The sequence below is a fragment of the Meleagris gallopavo genome, chromosome 11 (assembly GCF_000146605.3).
Source record: "Meleagris gallopavo isolate NT-WF06-2002-E0010 breed Aviagen turkey brand Nicholas breeding stock chromosome 11, Turkey_5.1, whole genome shotgun sequence".
In the NCBI taxonomy this organism is placed as follows: domain Eukaryota; kingdom Metazoa; phylum Chordata; class Aves; order Galliformes; family Phasianidae; genus Meleagris; species Meleagris gallopavo.
The window spans coordinates 5,181,465-5,196,539 of record NC_015021.2 but is presented as its reverse complement, the minus strand read 5'-3'; the positions used below and the strand labels follow the sequence as shown (position 1 = coordinate 5,196,539).

At 37.5% G+C, this 15,075-nt stretch overlaps 1 long non-coding RNA gene across 1 annotated transcript; it reads left to right on the top strand.

The window, feature by feature from the left end:
• The first annotated feature begins 38 nt into the window (after positions 1-38).
• Positions 39-14,262, top strand: LOC109369438. The gene is made up of 3 exons (XR_002118480.1): positions 39-301; positions 2,549-2,620; positions 12,471-14,262. It is a non-coding gene; the product is annotated as an uncharacterized LOC109369438 (long non-coding RNA).
• Positions 14,263-15,075: the final 813 nt, after the last annotated feature.

Sequence of the window (15,075 nt, the reverse complement as noted above, 5' to 3'; positions counted from 1 at the left end):
TTCAGTAAACTGTAACATTTTTTTCTTTCCTTTCGACAGGCATTTTTTTCTACATGCTGAGTGTGGCCCAGACCTCATTAAGTTGTTTTCATAGCAAGATGAGGAAAAGGACCTTTTTGATGGATCTTTCAGGGATTCTACTGCCAGATAGTTTTCGACTTTCACACAGACTTGGTCCTGAAGTACTGTTGACTTGAGTAAAGGCAAGACTGAAAAGCATTGTAGCATTTTCTCATAAGGATGAATTGCATGCACCCTGTCCTTTAACACTTGCCACAGAATACTACAACAACAAGACAAGGTAAAATTGACAGAAATAGTAGAATCTTTATGAATATTAATATGAATAGATTTTGGAACAACTCATGAAGACTGTAGTCCTGTTCAAGCTGATTTTTCCATTTATGTGGAGAAATGAGCTGGCAGAATGTACTTACACTTAAACATATTCACTTTTTAGCCTTGCACCAGGGCAAACCTAACTCTAGGTAATATATACGGTATGTTGGTGAGGCAGATCTGTTAAGTTGCCATGTCCAAAACATAATTTATTTCTGACATCAGAATATAACTCTTATAAATTTGTCACATGCTTATGTGTTGTGAGGGATTTCTGTCCCAAGTCCTGTGTACGTAGTTCTTAAGATTTCCCTTAAGGTGTTAAGAGAATGTGGAGCTTCTAGACAAGAGAGGTTTTAAAAGGCATTAGCCTTTTCTCTACTGCGGTGTTTGACTTCTCTGCCATCCTTGCAATATTTATTCTATTTAAGAACAGTCAGAAATACTACTAATTCAGCAAAGAAGTTAATCAGTGCAGGCTGTAAATGTTTATTTATTTTTTAATAGCAGAAATTATGTTATGACTCTTATCTATTGTGAAAGCCTGCTGTTAGTTTGTAACCTAGCTTTTTCTTGCAATAGCTGTTGGTGTTGCAAAAGTGAAACATGAATTTGGTATTAACTCTGGAATAACCAACCAATCACAAAATGGGTAACCTTGCTGCATTTAAAAATCTGGCTTCAATACAAAAAAGATTATTAGATGCATATTGACAGATACTAAATGAATTTACTCTTTACTTTGAGAAAACTACTTTTGTCAGCTTCACAAATCTAAGTTAGTATGAATCCATACTTATGAAAAACATTACCTCTAAGGTCTAACCAATCTTTTTATTGAATGCAACTTCACAGATGTTTCTGAAAATTTGATAGCAAAATTATTTTTTTGAGAAAGTTGTAGGCTTTTTATAATATTTTTTTGGTAGCAATGACTGTTCTTGTAACGCTGTGAATGCGTTATAGTAGTGTTCCAGACTGAGCTTTTGTCAGTATTTGGAAGTGAACAAAAATAGCATTTGTTTTAATCCACCCTGCTATTTAAAACACCCTGCTGTTCTGTGTGTGGGCACTCTTATTTCAGATTACATATCCAAATTAGCAAGGTATTTTCAAGTTTATTTATTAGGTCACTTCTACATAGAAATGAGACAGAAGTTTATACTGCAGTAGCACTGTCTCAGAATGATGAGCTGCTCCATAATTGTGCTTCATGCAGGACACACATTCTGTACTGTAACAAGTCCCAGCATCATAAACAAGGAAAACTAAACAAATTCAAGACTGAGATGGGGTGTAACAGAGAGGAATTATCAAAACACAATTTCTGCTAAGGATGAGACGATCTGCTTAAAGAACTATGTTTTAGAGAAAAAATTAAGAGAATGAGAAATAACAAGATTAGCTTAATGGAGAGAAAAACCATGTTAGGTGTGGAGGACAAAGTATCTTACAAATGACAGAAATAGAGACAGTATGCAGAGAGCTGTGTTGGGGAAATTGTGTGTGTTACAGGCAGAAATAAAACAGTTACGCATATCTAATTAAGTTTACTCTAGAGAACTGAAAAATTGCCTTCATGTTTTCCCTTATTTTAAAATGTTTTACTCTTGAATATTGAGAGAAATCTTCACTTTAATACCTTAATCAGTGCTGTCTTTTTTCTGCAACTACTGTCTTTTTCATACTAATTCCAGTTTGGACTGCTGGCCAAACACTATTGAGCCATTTACATTGATTAAAGTTTTTCCAATTCTGCAACATCATCTCTAATGCTGTGAATGAATCTAATGACCTAATCATCTTTTTTTGTGTACGTTTGTGTTATTTCTGTCTTTTGAGAAGTTTGGAAGGTTATCCAGCTGTTGATGCATTGGATTCTGTGTTGGCAGTATCTTCACGAAAGATGTTGAAATTCTTTTGAGCTAAGATGAGCGCATTATGAGTGCTCAGGTACATAGTTGGAGACACTGAGATGTCACCAGAGAGAGAATATTACTTTTATATCAAGATCTCATGCACTGGTATGAAAATCAAACCACACATTTTTCAAGATATTCTCCATATTAAACATGTGTTTTGAGAATTTCCAAGTAAATATATTAATGAATAAGCATGTATAAATGAGATTATTTGTGGACTTTAATCATGACTTCCACGTACAGTGCTTATCACTTTAGCTTCTGAAAAAGTTCTCATTTCTTTTTAGTGATTCAAAACAGTGGAATAGTGTCATTTGGTCTGATATTCAGAGAAGCCATCTGGACTCATCACTGACCTGGTAGGGGTATCAATTTAAGTAAAATTCTGCATAAAGCAGAGAGTTGTTGTGTAGATGAAAATCTCACAAAGGCAAAGTTAGTTTATATCTGTGTGAATGTGAAACAGATAAGATTCTTGTATGTCATTACCTACATGCATTTTTCCCTTGTTTGTTTGTTCCTTCTCTTTTCTTCCTGCTCATATATGTACATATATATATGTATGTGAATCCCTCCTATGCTGATGCTGTTTTAAAAGGTTGATGTATGATGCAAATTGGAAATAGTCAGTTTTAAATAGTTAACTTGTAGCACAACGTCATTACACAGTATGCTGTTGCCTGCATGTAACTATAGAAAAAACCCACAGGTATTGGCACAGATGGGAGGAACAATCAAAAACCCGTTATTAAAATATCTTTATTTTTAGAAGGGATTTCCCATTCCTGTGCAGGTGTGGTTACACATTTCCAAGTTTGATAAAGATAGCAATGAGAGCTGAAATATTTTAAGCTTCCTTTTAAAAGAGAATGTATTAGAATAACTGCAGGTATGTCTGTCTTTCTCAGGGAATCTTCCTGAACAAGTGCTCATTAATCCATGAGATTTTACTCAGTGATTTACTTTATAAGAAAATATTTCTGATCTACCTGAGTTTATATTGACTTCTGCAAGGTTTCTGAGTTGCTTGAGACTGAGGGTCGTGAATTTTTCTCCCTTCCCTGTGCAGGTGTGCTACCTGTGTCATTTCCCCAGCCCCTCTTGGCTTGTGCTACATGCAGAGTGTCAGTGCTCAGGAGTCAATAGTAGGTGAGTTAAAAGGAAGGGATAGCAGTGAGCACTACAGGCTGCAGTTTCCAGAGTGCCTGTGAATCAGAAACTCACCTGTGCAAGGTTTTCATTAATGTTTTATTTCTTTATTTTAATCCTAACCAAATAAAACTTAGTTCTTTATTTCTTGAGCAGTATGTCTGAATGAGCAAAGTCCTGCTGAGGAGGTGGTAGTTGAACTCTTGGGTAACGAATGAAGTGGAAAGTACTTTCTGCTTTAAGTAGTAAAGAGCTTTATCTCCCTTTTGAAAACTCAATAGACACATCCATCAGGCAGTCTGACAGGAAAATTAAATTGGGCTACAGCACTGCAAGAAGTCCAGATTACCTTCCTGCTGAGCAGTAACAAATTGTGGTGAACTTTAATAAAAAAAAAAAAAGAAACTTCTTCCTGACTTTTTACAAAATAATCCAGTCTAGATCTACACAGTGCTAGAAGAGATGCTCAGGAGACTTCTGGAAAAGCTTGGTGATCCTTAAGGAAATAAAATTATAGATATGATTTCCCTGCAGAACTGTTTGTGTTCAGTGTTCCTTTTTAAGAACACCAAATCTGCTTAAATGATAGACTAAATGGCTTTGTTTACTGCAGAATGGAAAAATATTATTTTCCTGGCCTTGGGGTAGTACATTTTCTGTCCTGGTTGTGGTAGGTCACTAAATTATCCTAAGTGTGATGGGAGAGGCAGATATTCTATTAGAGATCTCAGTAGATAGAACTACATTTTATTTTACTACCAGTGAACTTGAATTCAATAATCAAATTAAAAATATATTTAATTTTGGATATATTTCAAATAGACTGGCATTTTAGTAACCTTTCTTAATCTTCCATTTATTTAGAGAGGTGCTCTTACATGCAGCTGAGATCCAGGTGCTTTTCAGCTTGGTGATGTTCATTTCTAGAACCATAGCCTATCTCTGCTTCTCTTATCTCTCCATCCTGGGCTGTGAATATTCTCCAAATCAAGGCAGCTTCTCAGGACTATTAGAGATGGGCCTGAGGATAGGAATTCTTGGAAACACGTCCAGAGTTGTTTTCAAGTTTGTGAACTTCAGCCAGCTGTTGCATTAATATGACTGTCAGACTTTTAAACAAAATCTGAAACAAGGATTTCTGATGTCAGATTCTTTGCACTTTCTGAATAGTTGTGTATTCATATGAAAAATTAACATTAACTGTTCATATATCTGCGTGTATACAGGTATGTAGGATAAACTAAAATGAGCATGTGGGATTCTAGTAGTTTGTTTTTTTATGAAAGGAAATTCGTCCTCTTAATTCTTCATGATCTCTCCCAGAACAATTGCATTTAACTATATTACCTAGGCTATTTTTGAATAACAATTATTCTTAGGTCCCTCTGTTCCTTTTCCCCCCTCCCGCCCCAAAAAAAAGAGCAGTAGACATTGACTTTTGTTCTTTCTCAGTAGGCAATAGGAGTAAAATGCTTCTTTTACTAGCTTCTGCTTTACACATTGAACTCCTGCCTTAAGCAATTCAAAACCAAAATTAATCGTAACTCACAGAAGATATAAGTATGAGAAATCTCATCCTTCCTCTGGAATAGCTTTGGGGCTGATTGTTTATTTAACAAATTGGTGCCCTAATTTTACCACTGACACTCTTTGACAAAAATCCTTCACTCACATACAAACTGAAGTTGCAAAAATGGAGAAAATCAGAAATATATGACTCAGTACTCAAAGCTATGAAGATCTGCTGATGTTGATGTTTTCAGTCATTTTTAATTATATTTAAAAATCACAGTGCTGGTGATCTCAGAATCCAGTAATGTTCTGATGTAACCAAACCAAATGAAATCTTTCTACTAGTTGCTGCTTATCATTTGAGTTACTACATACAACTAGTTTGGGGAAGAGGAAATGAATCTGAAGAAAGATCTGGAAGACTGCTTTAAAAACCATAACAGACTAATGTGAAATTTGAATAGTGTGCACAGGATCACAAAAAAGAGAAAGTGCTTTATCGTTGGATGTCCAAAACCAGGGTTGTTGAGTAGTTATATTTGGGAATAGTCTTTTGTTCCATTCACTGTAGTGGCTAGGAGTTGTGGTGGGAGGCAGGTGCAGACACTTTGCGTCTCTGTCAAAGGCATTTCCAATGGAGTATGAAGTGCCGAAACCAACTGGGAGAGACAGTGCAGGAGCTGATATTTTGTTTGTGGATTACTTATGTAGGAAAAATACTGTATATAAACATCAATCCAAAATGCTTTTCATTGCTGTATGATTCCCTTCCCACTATACGGTGTTTTCAGTACATAAAATTTTGCTCTACTCAGGCAACTTTCTTAAACTATAAAACATTGGCTATCCGTCAAGGAAGGGATGACCTTTCCTATGTTCAGACCCTTTCCTGCTTCTCATTTCCAATTCTTTTTCATACTAGAAAGCAAGAAAGGTGTATGGAACAGACTAAAGAGGAGGAAGAAGATGGGAAAAGCACCTATAAAATATGTAAAATCACATATATAATATATCCTACTACCAAATGGGCAAGTGAAAAATTTCCCAGTAATTTACATTATTTCTAATTTGTATGTTTGGAAAGAAAGGGCAGAAAGGAAATTGAAGAAATTTTATTTCATGTCACGGATGTTCTTGCCTCTGTCATATGTGTTCCTCTTTTTTTATTTTTTCAAGATCAAGCTATCACATTTCCCTAGATGAGATTTCCTATGCTTGTCACAATTCAAGTCTCAGCAAGCTCTTGTACAATTGTTTTGAGTTCATTTCTGACAATGTGATCCTTGGCTTCTAGTTTATATACTGTATTAAGACAGAAAAGCAAATATTCAAGTAAGGAAACTTTTGTGTCTTTGCATTACTTGGGATGCTTTTGTGTCTTTGGAATGAATATTTAAGTATGATTTCACCTTGTGACCAGACAAATATAAACAATTTGAACCCTGACAAAATTAGTAAACACTGTTCTCAAGGAAGAATTTGAGAACAGGATTCTGATTTGTTCAAGTATCTTATATCACTAAATGATATGCATTTAAGAGGGTGGACATTGTAGTTAAACTCTACCTCATAGCATCTTGATGACTACTTAAATTTAATGGTGTGAAATGGAGCCAGACTAGAACATGACACTTTCTTGATTGCAAAAAGGGAATCTTGGATGGAGTAGATATGTGGTTTCTCAAATCATATAAAGTGGGTGAATCCAAACCCCCTTAAATTTTTTTTTCCGTATTATTTTGATTTGAGCACTGTGTAAACTTGGAGTTAAGAAGTGGGAAGTTTTATTTGACTTCAGTTTGAATTTAATCTGAAATGATTTACTCAGCACTTAATATTTATATCTTCACTCACTTGAAATACACATTAAAAAAATATAATTTAAAAGTGAAGATAGCTTTAAAATAGCATACTGTATCTCCTAAACTGGAGTAAAACCAAGCATCTCAAGCTATCTTCAATTAAAAATCTGACTCTTCCTTCCTCACTCTCCTCTCCCCCTTAAGAAAATGGACTTGGAGCAGTTTAAGAAACTGTGTAGAAACAAGTGGTCACAAAATTCCTTTTCTTACATTCCCAGTTTCTGTGTGGAGCAAAGTCTTTTTGGCCAGTTCCAGTAAAGAATGTAGATGCTGTCCTGCTAGCTCAGGCATGTAAATCTATTTGACCCTTAAAGTCCTGCTCAGTTTTCAGCTACGTTCTGCAGACATTATATTTCACAGCACCCGCATTTTCAAAATTGAAGTCAGTTACGTGCTTGAGTGATCTGTGTTTCAATGGGCATTTTTTTGCCTCTTTCAGTGCCGGAGCCTGACTTATCAACATACCTCAGGTACCAAGTAGGCTCATAGTCACCTTTTGGTCAGACTGCTGGGGTGATGTGTTTTCACACTATGTGGGTGCTGGTACTCACAAAAGATATAGCAGCCAAGCTGGCCTATAAATAAATACTATTTTGATATTTCCACTACTTAAAACAAACAAACAAACAAAAAAGCAAAACAACAACAACCCACAAACAAAAACTCCAAACCCTCTTGATGTCTGCTGTTTGACATCCCATGAAACAGTGCTGAATCATGCAAATATGTTAGTCTGTGATGGATCAGAACTGGAATGCTGACAACTCTGAAGCATTTCTAAAAAGTTGGTAATAGTTCAAATCTTATCAGCTTTTGAGATTTTGTCTTTATTTGGAAAGTTGCGATGAATGTCTCTGGGTGTGATATCAGCTTGAATCTTTAAGGAGACTTGGATGAAAATTCCTTCCTTCTTCTGACCCAATCTCTTTTCACCCATTGTGATGTTATGCAAATTGAATTTCAGGCCTCATGAGGTAGAGTTTCTGCTATGGTCAGCAGAAATGTCTTTCTATCTGATTACCCTTGAGGTCAGAAGCACGTAATACATTCAGGGGTGTTTCTAATTGAACGAAGCCTGGAATATGTGAGGGTTGTAGACAGCAGCTGGCCCCAGCAGAGACTTAACAGATTTGCTGAGAACCTGCAAAGATCTTGGCAGGATGTCAACAAAGATACTGCAGGGTTGCTGGATGCCAGGAAAATGAGATCTTTGCTTTGCAGCGAAGAAAATGGTATTTAGGGAAGATTGGATTTAATAAATTACAATAGTAGCATTGTGAACAAAGCTGTATCCAAATGTATCAATGATTATGACTAGTAGGCAAGTTGTATACTCTGTTTCATGGATGAGTAAACTGAAGTAAAGCGAGTAAGGGGAAGAAATGCTTTCTTATAGCAGTCTATTATCAGAGCTGGGAAGAGAAGTCACTTGTTCGTATGTAAGAAGTATACTTAAAAGAAGTGAACACCTGAGGGAACAAAAACAGTGGTGGAAAAATGGTTTAGATGATTGAAAGGATAGGAAAGAGAAGAATGGAGGTTGAGTGGATAAAGCACAAGTGCTTGTGGGGAAAGATCACAGCGGATTTTGGAGAGACATAACTGTCTTTATGGAAGAGCAAGGAATTGAGTCTATAGCATTAGGAGTTTCCAGCTTGTAGTATCCAAATATATGGAATAAATCTGAATGTATATTTACTAGTGAATTGTTCTGGTGGAGTATATAGGTATTTCTTTGATAGCTTCAGATGCTGGAAAATTTAGCTGTCTGTTTCTCTGGAAGTGTAGTGATGCGTGCCTTACCATGCTGGACCCTGATTGAGAAGATATCAGATCAGTTTGCAAGCAACTACTTGATCTGTTTTGCTGATGTCCTCTTTGTTTCTTACTAGAGCTTTAGTGATAAGGTGATCTCCAAAGAATTCAGTCAGAATTAGAATGTTACAGAGGCAAAGCTGCAGTGGTTAAAGAGCTATCTTTATGAGGAGAGAAAACTGATTCTCATCTAATCTGCAGATTAACCATGACACAAAGATTAGCAAACCAAATGGAGTATGCCTGCATGGAATATTCCTGCTTCACATGTTACAGGGTCAAGTCTTCAAGGATGATAGAATTTGTTGTTGCAGGCATCAGTCAGCACTCAATATTCCACCAATTTGATGTAAAGTATTTCAGATTTCCTCTCTGCTTACTTGGTGGACCAATATCAATTATTTATTGCTATCCTGAGGACTCGATTCCCCTGTATCCTCCTAAAGCCTTGATCTTGTTAAAACCTATGGATTATTGGCAGTTCTTTATTAACCAGGTACAATGCTAGAGAGGAGGGAAGTGGATGCTCCTTCAGCTGGAAATAATTAAAAATGCCAGTTAATAAAATCCTTCTGACTTTTGTAGAACTGAAAGTAGCCATTAGCAGCTCTTGAAATCTCTCAGTTTGTTCCAAAAGAAAAAATGTGGCAGGCAGGATACCACTGAAAGTGTAACGCAATGGGTACCAGTGAAAATGCCAGGTGGAGGGGGAATAAATCCCAAAGACAGACTAATAGTAAAATATATGGATGGCAAGCAGCCTCTTGAAATATAGGTCTATTTCAAGGTAGGAGAAAGCCTACCGTGGTCTAATTTTAGAGCTATTGAATGGGTCATATCCCAACCTCTTTCCATGTGAACTCTTAGCCTGATCAGAAAATAATGGCTTTAAACAGCAATCTTTCTGATCTTGTGACAGTTACAAAAACCTACAAAGAAATTTTCCATTACTTTCTTTCTCCATTCCTCCTTCAGTTCCACTCTCCCAAATAAACTTAGTTGTAGATTATTGCCTTTAGCACAATAATTAAACTTCTGTAACAGAGCACAGAGCCTGGGAGAAGGTACAGTTGGGTGTGGTACAACATGCGAGAGCTAAATGGATCTACAGAGATGTTCGCCTGTTTGTAGACTGCCAGCAGAACAGAAGAGAGAAAGCTGTGGAAGTCTCTTGAATTTCTGGGCATAAACTTTATTTTTCAAAATATCATTAAAGTAGGGAGCTGGTGGAAGCAAGCTGGTCAATGTGACTTCAAAGGCATGGGGAGTTTTTGACAGCAGTTGCTGTTTGTCAGAGATCTATAAACTGACTTCCTGTCATGGGAGGCCTTCAGCTAGTTTAGCTGGAGACTTACTGGGGGGTAATCCTCACCCTCTTGTCCTTCCAGCAGAGCACACATAACCAGGACCATGCCCAGAGCTGAGAAGGGGAGCAGACTGGTGGATTCTTGATCAGTAAAATTATGTGGGTAGAGACATGAGTATGGAGCTGTGGGTGAGGGAGAGACGTTCTCTTCTGAGTAGTGTATGCACATGTCCATCAAATTCTTTGTTTACAGAAACTCGCAGGTGAGAGCACACTTTCTTCATCATGCCTCAGCTAACATCAAGTAAAAATCCTTTCTTTTTCCTCTGCCTTTCTTTTTCTTTCAGATAACAATCTACTATCACTTTTGTTCGGGGTGGATGCGTGTTTTCTTTTCAGTGTTCAATTCCCCTCACAATAATCTTTATCTAGCAGTTTTGGAACTGCCCTTCTCCAGGAGGATTTAATTTCTTTCAAAAATTGCATTTCCACTAAATCAATAACCTAGCGGGAATCTTTGGCAAAGGACTGAGCTTTGGTGCAGTAGGTGTCTCTAGATTTAGTGGCCTGTATCATCATCTTTGCTGGAACTCATTCTTTAGCTAAAATTTAACTCCTCAGCTGCTGAATCCAAACCTTTTGCATTTATTTCTGTCCCTGCTGAAGCAAGCTGTCTAATGCTAAGAAAGCTATGTAGTAATCTCATGAACATACAAGCATTTTCTCTGTCCCCTGTACTGCTGAAATTCTTTCCTCATTCAGCCTACTACATATCACAGTCCTTCATGCAAAAACTCAGCACCAGGTTTGAACTGCTTTAGGTTAAAAAATGAACCTGAATATACTGCTTCATACCAAGAAAAGTCATTCTTTGCATATCTGTGGTTTTCAAATGTAGTCGTGAATCCTGAAATGAGGAGGATAAAAACCACAATGAGATATTTTGAAAGTTTAGTCTGGCATGTGTCCATACTTGACTCTTTTCCTGTACAGAGTAGGGTATGTTTGTAGTGAAATGGGAAATCCTAAAGAAAGCTATTTCTTCAAAATTCTGGAGATGTATTGAGCCTCTTGGAAGTTGGTAAAGTAAAAGAAATGTTAACTCGCTTTAGAAAAACAAAATGTAATTCCTGTCTTCTCAGAAGCATTTTGGGTTTACATTGTTTAAAGTATCAGAGATTCTGGAAACTACATTTAGGTGAAATTTAGATATCTGCTCCATAGAACTTTTTGACCTTGGTAACTATTGGGATTGGGAGGATGAGGAATTAATAATAGTGGACAAAAACAAACAAACAAAAAAAACATTGTAGCAATTTTTACACCATGCTTATCAGAGTTGGAGTCAGGTTTGAGTGCTCTCAGCTTTTGTTGCTCATTGGAAACTTTTCTAGAGCTGGAAGTTCTTCACAGACTTGGTAACTGCTTCCCCACTGCTTGAGTTCAAGTCCCAGTTTCTTATGTCCATAGTCACAGACCTTAGATATGTTTCTTACAGTTTTTTTGTGCATTTCTCTCAATGTTACACCATGCGTGTCTGTGTGGGCAATGAGTGCTATAGCAAAGATACCAGGTTCTACTTTATAAAGACAGTACATACAGTCATACACGGGGCTTGTACTTCTGCCTTTTCTTCTTGAGGTTGTGGGTTCAAAGACAATTCTCATCACTTGTCAGCACATCATCTTGGTCAGTGTTGTCAAATAATGCTATTAAGGAAGAGGATACATGTTTCCAATTCCTTTTAAATTTATTTCCTATCAGGAGAAAAACAGAAGATGGAGCTTAATTTTAAAACTCCTCCAACAAGCCCTGGTAGTTTGGTCTGAGGAAATTGCACAGTCTATCTGTGTGCACTTTGGGGAGTATTATCAGGAAAGGGCTCTGAACCCTATCAGAGACACAAGCTAAGGTTTGTAGATGAGCTCTCTTAGGAGTCTGCTGTTCCCTTCTGTAGAATTACCGGATACTCATGTTGGAATGGTTCGTGCACATGTAACTACAGAGTGTGCTCATACAAAGCGTATGGATATTGTTTGGAAAGCACTGTTAAAGTTTTGGCTTTTATAGGCACATTCTGTGGCCTGACAGGATTACTCCCGTTGGAGTAATAACTAAGAGTTTTGCTTACTTAGGGCCTGTTCCTACTCCCTTTGAAGCTAATGGCATAATTCCCAGTAATGTTTAGTAGTGCAGGGTCAAGTCTTTAAGGTTGATAGAATTCGATGTCAGAGGCCTCAGTGCTCACTGAAGTACACAGGGGTTTCCCCAGTTATTTCAGTAAGCTTTGGATAGAACTGCAAATTCATGAAAATAATTACTTTACCATCTCTATAGAAGTTATGAGTGTTATACTTTTAAAAAAGAAGAAAGTCAGGAGAATTTCTTTATACTGGCTGATACCACACTCTTTTTTATAATACTAAAATGTTTACTTCAAGTAAGTTCCCAGAAGTTTGGAACAGCCACATCCAAAAGCAATAGACTTGTTAAATTGAAAAGGACATTTTATGTTGTGCCACATCTCTTGTGATTTCTGAATACATTGAGCTTCTACTGTTGCAGGATCTGCAAACCTCATGGTATCTCAGCCTTCAGGCTCCTAATCCCAGCTGGTCAGACCTCATAGCATCTGCAGGGAAATGGAAATGATGGAGAGGGATGTTGCAGCTGCTTGAAGAAAAAATAGCTGGTACTTTCTCATCTCAAAGGCTGGTACCCCTTGGAACCATTGCAAGGTATGAAAAATATTCCCTCTAGTTTCAGTATGCTCTTTGACACACAGGAGTTCCCTTTAGTTCTGAAATTGCCTTCACCTACATTTCTCATACGCTACTGGGAGTTTGCCAAAGCACAGTTATTTTTATACTTGGACTTTGGTACGTCAGATTCGCTAAACTACATCTTTAAAGGGATACAGTAAAAATACTGCAAACTGGGGAGAAGCACAGAAAGCTACTAGAGGAAGTTTGTTAGCATTCACTTGTTTGGTTCAACAGATCTTTTGGTCTAGAGGGCAGACAAGAGAGCTTATCTCATGGTTTTAAAGGGAAAATGGAGAAGGAAAAGGAAATTTGTTGTGTGTGGGTGTGAATATTCCATTTGTATATTGCTGATCTACTGGGTTGCTTTAAATGAAGAACAAAAATTTCCAATTGTTTTGTTGTTCCCTTTGTTGTTTTCTTCCGTTTGGATCTGCTTATATTCTGTTACAATATATGAGGGCTGCTCCATAAGTAATACCTCCAATTTTATTATGTTGCCCCACGATGTCAGAGGCAAATGCTGGTGTATGGCAGTAGAGATTGAACCTTCCTGTTGGTGTCCTGTTACATTTTGATGTCATGTGACAGATGGCAGCAGACGTGCAGTCTGCCAAAACGGTGTCTGACATGGAAGTGCATGTGAAGCAAAGGTGTGGAATCGAATTCCTCCATGCGGAAAAAGATGGTACCAATTGACATTCGCCAACACTTGTTGAACATTTATGAAGATGAAACAGTAGATGTGAGCACAGTGAGGCAGTGGGTGGTGCGTTTCAGCAGTGATGATAGTGACAGTGGGTCACCTACACTGGTGCAGATTTTTATGAGCATGACATGCTGATTCTAGTCTGTCACTGGCAAAAATGCATAGCTAATAGTGATGACTTTGCTGAAAATAGTGTTTTGTAGCTGAGAATATGCTCTATCAAATACTGCTTTACTGTATTCTTTGTATCTGTTGTAGCATCTGTGGAAATAAAGAAGTATTACTTTTGGAGTGATCAAAAGTATATATAAAAGCAATCTTAGTAATGTCACTGGTTGAATTTCTGCAGTATTGAACTGGATGTTGTTTGGGTTTCTCAATGTGTGAATCATTCTACTGGTGTAATTTAAGCTCCTTTACGCCTATATGACATTTATTAGCACTGTCTTATCTGCTAGTCCTCCCAAAAGAGAGGGGCCCATTGAACCAGATGTCTTTTCTTATGCAGAGGCAGCTTTAATGCTTCAGGCTTTTCTATGCCTTAAATACTTGTTCTAGAGTTCCAGCTTTGGCTACATACCTACCTAGCATAGGGTAGTACTGGATTCCAGTTTAGCTAATATGAAAAATACTGAGCTCTGTAAGCTAAATAGCATAATAAATGTTTTCCCATCTTTTTCATCATTGCTTTAATAGGGCTGTCTGTTTGCTAGCATATTACAGAAAATACAGCAATGTGAAGCTTGTATGTTTTTTGGTGTTTTCATTGGTTCTAGCTGAATGTTGCACTACGGACATGCCCGTGGCATTTATGATACTTTCTGGTTTAATCCATGTGTCTTCTCTCATGCAGTGTAGATTTTGCAGCCATTTACATTATCATTGGAGAACGTAATCACGAATTTTAATAAATAACCCCACTTCAACAGCGCTCACTTGAGCTAAAATGTCTTCTACATCAAGTTTTTTGTATTCTATTTCAGTCGCTTTTGGGTTATGGTGAACAACTTGGTGTTCACAGAGTCACTTAGGCGATTCCTCTAGGTAATCACAGAATCACAGACTGGTCAGGGTTGGAAGGGACCTCAAGGATCATGAATCTCCAACCCCCCTGCCACATGCAGGGCCACCAACCTCCACATTTAATATCAGACCAGGCTGCCCAGGGCCCCATCCAACCTGGCCTCGAACACCTCCAGGGACGGGGCACCCACAGCCTCTCTGGGCAGCCTGTTCCAGCACCTCACCACTCTCTCTGTAAAGAATGTAATCTGCATGGCTGTTGTATGATGTGAGCCAGCTAGGACTGTTGAGATCAGTATCACTGTGTTATTCAGAGACTGAATCGTGCATCATACAGTGGGATTATGGATACCCCTGGAAATGTGCAAACTACTCTTGGAGCTTCTTATCCTTCTGTTTCTGAAGCAGTGTTATCTGTGTGTGGTTTTTAGCCATGAGGTTCACAGTTAGAAAGGTTGTCTGATTTTTGAAATCTGCCATCACAAAAATTACTTTTATTTTTCATGTGTGTGGTGTTTGATCTTATATATTACAGTGTCTTAATAATGTATGTATGTACATCTTTATTGTGTGTTGGCAATTAAGTCTGTAGCAGCATCCCAAATGTGAAGTGAAATAGAATGAATGTACAGAGTAATGTAAGAGTGACTACAAAATAATGTGGGATGTATATTTA